This window comes from Montipora capricornis, chromosome 7 (assembly GCF_036669925.1).
Source record: "Montipora capricornis isolate CH-2021 chromosome 7, ASM3666992v2, whole genome shotgun sequence".
Classification (NCBI taxonomy): domain Eukaryota; kingdom Metazoa; phylum Cnidaria; class Anthozoa; order Scleractinia; family Acroporidae; genus Montipora; species Montipora capricornis.
The window spans coordinates 22285616-22295615 of record NC_090889.1 but is presented as its reverse complement, the minus strand read 5'-3'; the positions used below and the strand labels follow the sequence as shown (position 1 = coordinate 22295615).

The 10000-nt window shown below is 41.3% G+C and overlaps 1 pseudogene; it reads right to left on the bottom strand.

The window, feature by feature from the left end:
- Positions 1-4609: 4609 nt before the first annotated feature.
- Positions 4610-9043, bottom strand: LOC138057738 (uncharacterized; annotated as a pseudogene).
- Positions 9044-10000: the final 957 nt, after the last annotated feature.

Here is a 10000-nt window from a genome sequence, read left to right as displayed (position 1 = left end):
AGCCACCATACAAAATTCTATTCTCAGCCGGGGTACTGCAAACTGACTCATGCAACGGGGTGGAGTATGCAGTCTTGGTATGTGAGAGCGCGGTTTGCGGTAACCTTAGCTATAGATTTGTTTACATCAAGAAGGTTACTTTTCCACGCAGTAGGCAAAGCTGTTAAGGGCCACGGTCGTATTCGCTTTTAGCTCTTTCATCGACAGAAAGCGGCTATTTTTGTTGAGAACGTCATTGATTCTCATTCCTTTTTCATACCAAGAGCTAATAAAAATTGATTTGCGATCTAAAACAATATTTCGGCTATTTCAAATTATACGATTTTCAACGGGCTTTGGATTGCTGAAAGCCAGTGTTCAATTCAAAGCACCCGGCATTCCGAATAGCGCTGATGTACAATTATTTAAGTCTAACTGTAGCTTACATGAAGCAGCACACAACTCACCACACAACTCAAACAAACAAATTTTGGGCGGCTTGTCATCCCGAATAAAATTAAAAATAATTTTGTTAATTTTTTTTACAAAGAGTTTCGGCGGAATTTCGGCAGGCTTGTTAGACAACAACATTCTTTCGGATTTCAGCTACTCTGACATTTCATTAGAAGCACGTTTGTTCATAGCATTTGAAACATCTTATAGTGGTTAGCTCCCGCATGCATTTTGTATTACCAAACATTTTAAAATTCGTCGCAGGAAATTCTGCGAGAAGGGTATCTTTTGTCTAATATTGGCCAATATTATCGTTTATTTTTCTTGTCAAATGTTTGAAGCTTGTCTTACCTTCCGCTATGGAAGACCAAACATTTTCTTGGTCAATTTATGACAGCCGATGACATGAATGATAGGTCAAGTGGGCGGTTTCCTTGCAGGGGTTTTTAGCGTTTCGTTTTTGTCTCGCCCCATTTTTCCCGCGGCCAGAACATTAAAAATCTTCCATGTTCCCCCACGGAAACGCTTGCTGCGCAGGCTACCTTAGCTTTCAATGTCGTCTTTCACAAGTGCGTATGTACGCATAACTTAGGACAAAACAAAAGAAAAGAGAAAATTTCCTTGAGAACATCACGTGGTGTGAAATGGGAAAAGAAAGCGTACAAGATAAAGAGGTCAATTGCCCGAAACGGAAACAACCATAATACTCTTGCAACTGTCTTCTTTGGAGCAAAGCTGGAGATTTTATGCCCGAATATGGACTTCATATTTAAAGTTGCAAATCAGGTGATCCGGAATTTCTAGGAAAGATGTGAATGCATGCCCTCCTTAAAACCCCAACATTGCTATTGAACTCAATGCGACATCACTTCAATTCTATTCGACCGACATTGAAATGATCAACGTAATAAATAAATTTTGTTGTTGCTCAGCCAGTCCACACATCTCCCTTTGTTAACTTTCAAGCGGCAGTCCATTCACGATTCAGCCGCAGCTGTTTTTGGTCTCGTCATGCAAGTTGCGTGAGGAGACTAGTCTTCACCGAACACACTTAATTCTCTACGGAACGGTGTTCCATCAAATTCCCTGTTCTACGACAACTGGTGACTCCGCGACCTAATTCATTGACAAATGTATACTGCTGTCTGTCTGGCTTCTTCGCGTTCTTCACAGTTATATTACTTCTCCAATCCGGGGCGATTTTAGGCTTTCAAGATCTTTCCCACGCCGCAGTGGATCTGACAGCACATTCCGTTTTCAGTACTTTAGCTTTGGTTGAAATCTCAAAATTCCCCCCCCCCCCCACCCCATTTGAAGCAAAAAATAAAAATTTAAAAATACATAAAAAATTAAAAGCTCACACCATATGAAAAAAAGACAAAAAAAAGACAAACAGAGTTCGATAAGAAGTAAAACATCTGTCATTTAACGGTTGATCCAACGTTTATTTTTATGATATCTCGTCGAGAATGCTGAAAGTAGCATTTCCGAGCTTTCAGATTTCAAAATTTTCTGGCGGAGAATTCCCTTAGAACTCCCTACAAGTTAGCGTCTCTGACCCCAATACAAAATACGCTCCGCCGTCCCTGATGAAGAGCGTTCAATGGGAGAACTTTGGGGAATCACTACACGAGGCGAGATACTATGAAGACGATGTATTAATGCAAAGACGTCTATCAAAAGCATAAGGCTTGTGGAATATGGCTGAAAATCATAGAAAGTTGGGAGTGAGTAAAGAGGTGGTCATTTGCGCATATGACTTATCAAAACCGAGATGCGCTTGCACGTATGACGTAATTCAAGACGGTGCAGAAAAAACAGACGAACGAGAAACGAAACTTGCTAAGGCTCACCCGACGCACAGGATACCCAAGATTATAAACTTCATTCCCCTAATGTCGAACGCAAATAGAAAAGACCGGCTTGAAAGAGGCTGAAGGGAACATTCACACACTTTAATTTGTTTCTAGTTTATCTAGCAATGTCACATAACTGCACTTCACATATTCCAGAGGACATAGTGCACGTTTTCCTGTTTGTAACTATTCTGTTGCTGCTAGTGATAAAATATAGGGATGTTTACGATCTACGACGGCGTGGACGAAAACGTCACCTTAAACTATAACTTTGCAGTCTTTTGCGATTATTCCATCTTATTTACCTCGTACAATGTTAGCGAAGTATCCTAAAACTTAATTGGTACGAGCATTTTCAGAGTAGAAATAGAAAGGAAAGATTCTCTGTTGCATGTTCACGTTGTCGTCAAAACCTCAAATTTGGCGATCTTGAGTAGTTGTTATTCACAGTACCACAAAACAGAGGCGGATCCAGGATATTGAGAAAGAGGGGGCCGGTCACTGAAATTGGTATAGTGGCGCAATTTTGAAATTGAGACCGTCAGAGATGCGATTTCCAGCATTTTGAGGATCTTTTTTTTGAATTTCTTAAACAAAAATTATGTTCTTTGAATACGATGTCTGGATAAAATCAACTATTTCAATCATCCAAGGGGTAAAAAAAAAAAAAATTATTCAACAAAAGGGGGGGCCGCGACCCCCTCGGCCCACCCCTAAATCCGCCCCTGCAAAAATATGTGCTGCACGCACATACGTTGAGCACGATTATTTTTCCTCTTTTAACCAAAATCAATCTTGTACGTGGAATTAGTTTCTTCTTCCAGAAGCGTTTTCGTAAATAATTCAACTTTTCCTGTAATCTGCGTAACTGGCGGTTCTTAGATTTCAAGCGCCGCGAGAAAGCTGAGGCAGGGGAGAGGAAGTCCTTTCCCTCGCCCCAGCCTTGTCGAGGCTTCGCCGCTCGAGATCTCTTGCATTTTGGAACAACAGAACCGCCAGCTACTTCTCCTGAATAAACTGTTCTCATCCCATTTATTAGGTAAGGGAAATTAAAGGGCTTTTCGAAATTTGGAAAAAAAATTAAGTCATCTAATTAACATTCAAGATATTCTCCAAAAAAACTTTAAGCATTATTGTGCTGTACCCTTGCCATGGAAACAGTTGGGGATTTGCATACACCCTTACAAAAATATCCTAGCAATAGTATCTGACAAAGGCACCCTTCCAAACAATGGCACCCTTGCGGCAAATCCTCGTCATCTTTTAAAATACGGAAAATATGAAAATTATTACCAGCGTGGCAATAAGAAAAGAACCGTGATCAAATGAACTCAACATAGATAATGCTCAGAGTATATTAGGTAAAGACGACTTTGCATTCAATTAAAAAAGTCTGAAATCACTTGTTAACACTAAAAAGCAATCTAAAATATCACAGAAAGATATTTCAAACCTCTAAACCTTTTCTGCAATGTGTCATAGTTCGCATAATAACCTCCTACCGTTTTAATTTTGCACTCTATTAAAAAAGTCAAAAATCACTCAGTGATAACACTAAAGATCAATGTAGAATATCACAGAAAAATATGTAACACCTCTACTCCTTTTTTGCCGTCATAGTTCCCATAATACCTTACTGTTTTGATTTCACGCTACAAGCAATTGCAAAAAGGTTGAGACACTGAATGGAAAATCCACATTTTCTTCCTAAAACCCCTCTTCTAGTTCATAAGAAAAGGCTGAACGGCCCTCCCTCCCCACTCCCCTTTTTCAATGTTGATACCCTTTAGTCTGAGTGCCAAGTGTAAATGGAAACAACTTTGCTTGGGGGGGAAGTGGGGTTGGAGATGCGTGGGGTTGGAGATGCGCTGACTTGAATGACACGCATTGTACGGTTATCAACAGTGAGTGTCTCAACTCTTTCTGCAACTGCTTGTAGCTCTATATATTGAAAAAGTCTGAAATCACTTGGTAACACTAAAAGTCAATGATATAAACTAGAGGAACAGAATTTTAACACCCCTACATCTTTAAATGTCTATTGTCCAAATAAGGTAAAAATCGTTTCAAATCCACTTTGAAATAAAGCACACAGACATGTTTCAAGAAAATGATCGTTTTCGGTTGAATAACAACCATGCAATCAGCTCTAATTGGCACTCGAGCCGTTTTTGGTGTAGCACACTAAATCACGAATACATAATTTGTCTTAAAGCTCTTCTTAAGGAGGAGGTCCTCCTCTGTGTCGTGTAACATGCATAGGCTTAATGTCTTAATGTTGTCCACGATATTTCACTCGTGGGGTGTGGGCTACCTTAAAAGAAGCCCTTGCATGGTTTCCTCACGCCCAACCCTTGTTTCTTTCTTCAATGATCAACTTTGAACTTAAGCAATTTTAAACTTCATCTAACATCTTCTAAAAATACTGAATTACTCTTCCCAAAGATGGTTGTTAGATTCTGTGCATTGGTCATCTGTGAAAACCGCACTGAATCTGCAAAGAAAATCATCGAACTTCACTGGCGCTCAGAGAAATAGGAAATACGCAGTCATGTTAAGCAAGGTAAATAGTGTTCAAGAAGTTCGAATACGAAGACTATTGACTATAAAGTTAAATTTACTAGGTTTCTAACTAGTTTTGTTTTTCATCTCAGCCAGTCTCCAGTTTCATTGTTACAACTAATCCACATCCTTCTTCGTTTTAGCTGACAATGCTTCTTTTACCTTACCAGCTGCCTCCTTTGTTTTGTTCCAGCATTTACTGAAGATTCCTTTTTGAGCCTCTTCAGTTTGTTCCAGAAAGAACTCCCGAGTCTCTTCGTTCTCTCGGTATTCTTCCCACGGGTCGAATCCAGGCTTTCGAAGACGATTGATTTGCACTGCTGCGTCCCTTGTTTTCTGCAACGATTTTACCCGATCTTTCCAGCCTGGTTTTGCCTGTGATTTCTCGGATTCTAAAAGAAGATCCAAGTAATCCACTTGTTCTAGTGGATCCTTTTTGAGGGCAATTTCTGACAACTTCTTAAGACCACGCTGCATTTCGGCGACAAAGTTCAATACGATTTGATTGGTACACCTGAAGTCTTCCTCTACTTGCTTGATCACAGCCTCCACCTGGCTCTGGCCTTCTACCGCCGCATTGTACATGTCTTTTATCTCGTCATATTCCTTTTCCACTGTAATATACTCTGTTTCAAAGCGATATTGGTCATTTACGTGCTTTGTCCAGTGACACTTGTTTGGACATTCCCTGCAACTCTCATTTGTCATGGACCAGCATCTACTCTTGTCTTCACTTCTCGGGATTCCACAAGGAAAATGGCAGGTATAGTTGCATGTTAAGCAATTGGTAGTGTACGTACCGGTTTCCAACTGTATTTGTGTGCGGCGTGGTTCTTGAACAGAGAACTTAAAGTTTCTGTTGGCGTTGATGTCGGCTGCATGTTGCTTGAACGTTCTCGTTAACTGCTGCAGCTCGCTCAATTTATTTACTCCAAGGTCGATCTTTTCCGCAGGCCACAAAGTCGAACTTCCAACTGAACTCTTTCACTCAACACCTGCTTTGTCAGGATGTGACTCTTTGGTTCCATCTGGGCCAAGCCTGCAAAAATTTCTCGAAACTCTCGATTCCCATTTTCCAAAACATTCTGTCGAAGTTTTGTTCGTCATCTTCACCACAGTTAGCGACAAACAGGGCGCTAAAGTTAAACTTGAAAAAGTGTTTTTCATCCTCTAGGATTCTAGCTTGAAGCATTGCTGAAAGGGCTTGAGGCCTTTGCCCATCAGCAAAGGTAAAAAGTACCAAGATATTCTTCTGGATATCTTTTCCGAACATGGACAGGATTCTGTGGAAAACATACTGCTGGGTAGGAGTGAGCCTCGGATTCCCAGCTTGGGCCACAAAGCAGATGGCATCAACATGATCAATGCCAGCTAAACCTTCCGTTTCGACGAATCTGCGGATCTGTTCTGTTATCGCTTTATCACGCTCAATTCCTCTTGTGTCCTTAAAGCCAGGCGTGTCCACAACAGTGAGGTGATAAGGTAATATGAATCCTTTCATGTAGGGTAGAGTGTAACAAGTTACGAACTGGGTTTGACTGTGTGCTTGATTTCCAATCGTTTTCGCTCCTTGGTTACCAGAAAGCTCGTGTATCATCTTGAAACGAAAGTCTTCCTTCCACTCCACTCCCAGGACGTGGTTGATCATAGCATTCACCGTGGTTGTCTTACCAGAGCCAGTTGAACCAACGACCATTATCACTTTCTCAGGAATTGATTGAGATAAACCAGGTGACTGCCTCCTATTCTCTTCGAGATTGACAGCAAATTTTCTCAGTCGACTACCACTGTCTTCGTGCACAAGTGTTAGAGGAAGAGCGTATACTGTTGGCTTTCCATCTTCAGGTGGTTGGACAATCGCGCAGTGGGGAAGAATCTTGATTGCATCAAATTTTGTCAGAGGAACCGTGGTTTGTAATGGGTCACTAAGCTCACTGGGATCGCTCTCTCCTTTAATGCCACAAATTGCGGTAACTCTAAATTTATAATGTTCTTCTGCTTGAAGACCCCTGATTGTGCAAGTGAGTGACGCACCTTTTGTGTACTGCTGAACTTGCTCCATCTGTTGGGAAGTGGTGCTCCACTCAATCTTGTACTTCTCAATTCCAATCCCCTTTCCAATGTTCTTGGTTTCGTGAAAGCAATGGTAATGGTAACGGCTACAAGGGATGGCTTGCCAGGCGGACTTGTTGGTTTAGTAGTTTCACACAAAGTATCACTGTATTGGCTGACAGCAATCTGCCCTATTGCGCATACTCGGAACAAGTATTTGATAGCAGGCTGAAGACCAGATACGGTAGTAGCTTGCTCAGCCTCGTTTCTAGACGCTGAGTACTGAGTGATCCAGGAGGAGCTCGCTTCTTCATCTTTCTTGTACTGAACTTTGTACTTCTTGATCTTGCTCTGGCTGAGGTGCGGGTCATTCCATCGAAGCTTGATAGAATCCTCTTGCACATTCTCTGATTCTAGTTTCTCCGGCTTTGGTGATGATTTAAAGTCGTCATCAACTAGATCACCGTCCTCGTACAGATAGACGAAAGCTCCTAGCTGTCCACTGAAGTTTTCAGACAGACACTCCTCTGTGGCGAAAAAATTCACTTCCTCGTGGTCTTCATTTGCAGCTTTGAGTTCTAAGAACTGTTTCACAGTCTGACGAATTCTTTTATTGACATTTTTGTCATCAATGTCGGTCGGTGCCATTCTCTTTAACTCTACTGGAGCACTTCCAGTGAGATATTCATACGTGCTTAAAACTTTGAGTCCGAAATGTTTCATAATCTTCCAAATTCTCTGTATGACATTTTCATCATCAATGCCTGTTGATACCCATCTATTTAACTCTGCTGGAGCTTCTCCAGTGAGGTATTCATCCATGCTCAAAACTTGAGGATCGTCTTCCCTGCCAATTTTAAATGTGCAGCACACAATATGCTTATTGCTCAGATCCAAACATTCGTTTTTTACATCTTCAGGACCAACGAAACGAGTGTCTCCCAAGGAGTCAATGATACGTTGCAACCTCTTAATTTCGTTCCTTTTTTCCTCCATCCAAGCATCCAAGTGAGATTTTGCGAAGGGGGAACTCTCTTTTTCTAGAAAAATATCGTCAAGAGCTGATTCTTCTGCTCCTCCTCCTCTGATTCTTGGCAGTAGAAACAACAATTTTTTCTGGAAAAATATCCTGTAGCGCGAGATCTTGTCTTTAAAGCTTGTTAATTGCCTCTTCACTCTAGAGAACGACGAACATACGTCTTCTCTCATAAGGTCACTACATTGAGCTTCAACCCACTGTAAATGTTCTTGAATCTCACATGTCCTGCTTATATAATTAGCATTGATTTCTCTGACCATTTTTTGCCCCTTGCTATCGATTTCACTTAGCGGGCGTAAATATACCTGGACAGCTACTGCGTTCTGACCCTTGTCCCCAATCAATGATGGCAGGCGTTTGTAGACCCTCACTGCTTCTTCGTAAGTAGTTGGAATTTCTTCTGTTCTGAAGTCTCCGTACATCTTACAACGCATTGCCTTTGTTTCCTTCTTCTGGTCTTCAGTCATGTCGACAGACCCATTTCCATCAATAGAGATACCAGGTAGCTCTTTTACGAGTACTTCCATATTTCCACTTACTTCCTTTAGATCTTCATCTTTGGAAACTTCTTGGTCAAAAATCAAGAATGCTTTTGCTCCATACAGGAGTCCTATCACTACATCGGTGGCATAATCTTTGTCAAAGACTTCTGGATACTGGACTTTTCCTTGTCCCAGATGTTCCATGGTCAGCTGTTTCAACTCAGTTGTTGTCTCATACTTGAGAACCACGCGAGAATGGCGACTCGATTTCTTTCTGTCATCTAAGTATTTAGCTGCTCCTTGTACATCAACTATTCCGTCAAGAAACTCAATTTAAGACTCGCTTCAACATTGAGAGCACTTGTTTTATCGTCAATTGTGTCTTCCGTAAGGACGTCTGAGTTGGTATATGGTTTGGTTGTAATGTTAACTGCCTGAGACAGGTGATCGGGAGACCACAGCGTTTCCCCAAGGATGAGCTTATCTGAGCGGCGATCATAAAGCATACCAAGTTCAAATGGACGACCCAGTGCCGGGATTATGTGGCTCCACCCAGACATTTTGGAAACAGTTCTTTACGCCAAAATATCACTGGAAGTATCCAATTCGGGTAATACTATCTGCAGAATGAAAAACATAATTCTTTTTTGAAACTTGACCTACAAGACCCCTTGGGAAGTAGGTCGTTTATCTAGTGTCTTTAAGGACTAGTCCCAAGGAGTTCTTGTAACAGCAATCATCTGACTGGTGTTACGGAGGACGTAGGTTCCATTCCTGCCTAGGACTGATTTTTCAGTCGTCTTTCCGCCCGTTGCCAAGCAACTAGTCAAGGAGCACAGGTGGTGCAGCGGTGAGAGCACTCGCCTGCCACAGATGTGGTCCGGGTTCCATTCCCAAACTCGGCGTCATATGTGGGTTGAAACATGTTAAGTTTTGAAATGATCTCAGTTATAAGGAATTTTCAGGCTTTCCTAACTGCGATGATCTAAAAACGTAACTTGGTTCATTCCTGCAGTTCAAATGTGTTTAGTACATAGTTCCTTCATATGTGGGTTGAGTTTGTTGGTTCTCTACTCGGCACCGGAAGGTTTTTCTCCGATTACGCCGGTTTACCTCTCTCCTCAAAAACTAATGTTAACTCGGATTTGAGTCAGTTTGCAGGAAATGTAAATCTTAACAAGCGGTATTGAAATCCAAAAAGAAAATTGGGGGTAACCACGCATTTTTCAAAGATAAGTCACGAATAATATTTGTAAAAAGCTTTCAAATACAAAGGCAATGTATGGCGTTCTTTCAAAAAATTGAAGCTTAATTATCTCTCAAAAATGCATGGTTACCCCAATTTTCTTCTTGGATACCAAGAGTACTTCCTAAGATCTACTTTCTCCGGATAGTTTAAAACCGCGCAAAAAACCCTGTATTAGTTAGCATCACCGATAGGAAATCGAGTAGCTCGAGATGCGCAGAAAACGTATGCGCAAAAAAAATAGTAGGCACCGTCCTTAAACTGATTTGATTGCTATGTTCAGTGTCCCCAGTAATGCCGTAGCACTAGGAGCATTGACACTTTAATAAAG